This window comes from Patiria miniata, unplaced genomic scaffold, assembly GCF_015706575.1.
Source record: "Patiria miniata isolate m_02_andy unplaced genomic scaffold, ASM1570657v1 HiC_scaffold_7, whole genome shotgun sequence".
NCBI lineage: Eukaryota > Metazoa > Echinodermata > Asteroidea > Valvatida > Asterinidae > Patiria > Patiria miniata.
The window spans coordinates 40,525,315-40,527,607 of NW_024037074.1; the positions used below are offsets into that span (position 1 = coordinate 40,525,315).

The 2,293-nt window shown below is 40.1% G+C and overlaps 1 non-coding gene across 1 annotated transcript; it reads left to right on the top strand.

The window, feature by feature from the left end:
• Window positions 1–1,081: 1,081 nt before the first annotated feature.
• Trnas-gcu lies at window positions 1,082–1,163 on the top strand. The gene has a single exon. It is a non-coding gene; the product is annotated as a tRNA-Ser (tRNA).
• Window positions 1,164–2,293: the final 1,130 nt, after the last annotated feature.

The window sequence follows — 2,293 nt, forward strand, 5'->3', positions numbered from 1 at the left end:
CAATTGAAAAACCGAGATTCGAACCCGCAACCTCACGAGTCACGGTGCAAAATCCTACCCTTTATCGACTGAGCTGTCGCACTGCTCGCTAAAAGTAAAAACATATGGAAACAAAACCTAGGCCCTAATTATAAACCTGCGTGCGTATCAAAAAAGTATCGTAGAGAGGGCGCTAAACAACGACTGCCGTAACGATAGCCACTTCGAAAATAAAACAAAGTCAAGCACGTCAAGTTCAACATGGTCAAGAGAGCATGTTAATTGTTATTGTTAAGGTTTCACTTTACAATCGCTTACTAATGGCTATGCTCCCACGGAGGAATAAGAACACACGTAACCATGATTCTAACCTATTCAGGACAAACCTCAGTCATTGTCAACAATGTCAGTACGGTGTTTCCGACCATGTTCCGACCACCACCAGTCCGATCCACGCGCCATCACAGTCACGTAAGGTTGGTTGTGGCCAGATTCTGCTAAATGCACTTCAAAATCTGTCAGCCTTATAAAAAATCTGCCAAATTATAGCGCCTGTGGTCACGACAAAGTCCTAAACCAGCTAACCTGTCCCGTTATGTAAATGTTTCATTATGTAATGAAACCTTTTTTAAACAAATGTAACATTTTTTTCAAATCTGCCAAAAAAAATCCATTCTGTCAGATTTTCTGTCAAACTCGTTTTTCCAACAAAATATCTGTCAAAGTTAGCCGAAAATCGGCTAATACGGTCACCCTAGTCTATTGTGTATACGGTGTTTAATGTGTTTACACGCGTACATCCGCCAGCACTTGCGCATGCACGTATGCGCAGGCGCATGAACTACCCCTGAAGCAAATAGTTTGGTAACGTTGTTACACTTTGCTATGCATACACGACTCGACGTCTCGGAACATGATCCAATTCGTAGGCGGGTACTCGACCGGCTGCTGCCATTTCATTTCGGCATGCGTTCTGATAAGTCTTGTACCCGTTTTCTCTACAACATAAACTCTATGTATTCCAAACAGAATGGCGCGCGCGGAACCTGACTACGTACCGAACAAATAGGTTATAATAGATAGTTTTCTTTAGCAGTCATCTGACGAGGTGGCCGAGTGGTTAAGGCGATGGACTGCTAATCCATTGTGCTCTGCACGCGTGGGTTCGAATCCCATCCTCGTCGCCAATTTTTTTTTTTTTATGTAGCACATTTATTTATAGCTTATCTTCAATCCAAAACACACACATTCAAAATATAAAACCCTTTTTATTTCCATTCAGAGCTGAATACGAGAGTATGTTTTGGGGAAACGAGTCAAAAATACTCGGGTTCAGTTTATTTTCTATAATAACAGTACACGTAAGTTTCTTCCTTTTTTTCTTGGATTATCGTTGCCAACAATATTTGCAATAATATCTTCATCCCTTCTGAGTTCTGGATTAAAAAACGCACTTAATACAGGGTGCCCCCCCCCAAAAAAAAAACCCGACCGGCATACTTCCACTATAGGGGGCCTACATGTACCTATATAGAATCAAACCACGTGAACCGATACACTATAATAATTCCATAATTGCAATGTAATTTACCCAGTATTGGTATGAAATTACCTCATATTTGTTTGAATTGGGTAAAAACTGTCAAACTATTGGGACGAATTTGCCCAAGAGTGTAGGCAGCTGTAATTCGACCAGCATTGGTCGAATTATCAACCAATTTGCCCAACTTTTTTACAGTGTAGATGGAGACTATTTTAAAAGAAATATGCCAAGATCTCCCAATTCGGCCCAGTTACAGTTTTTGCTGCAGAGCCTATTTTGTGAAGCGCACATCTTTCATGTGGGTTTTATTACACAACAACCGCTCTTTTTTTAACAACCCGTTTTTTTGGGGGGCCACCCTGTAAAGCCCAATTCTCAAGGTTTTTTTCTCCAGAAAAGTGTAGACGGCATTTTCTTTCTAGATAACTTGACTACAGAAGTGACATTTCGTCAGGAAAAAAAACAATCGAATTTGTTAATAAAGACCACGGGAGATCTAGAATTATGTCGAATTCTCATCTTGTGTCAATATGCTATCAAAAATACATTGCTGAATGCGCAACCTCAATAAAAGAACTATATATAACAAGTACACAACAGGCAAGCGTATTTCGCATGGAAACAATTTCTAGTCCAACTTTGATTTTATTCAGATTTCCTCCGTGACAAAAAGAATAAATTAATAGGCCAAACACTACTATCTCTCCGACTTCTCATTCCGATCCAAGTCTTCATGAAAGTGGGGCATATACGGGAAATATTTGGGGATTG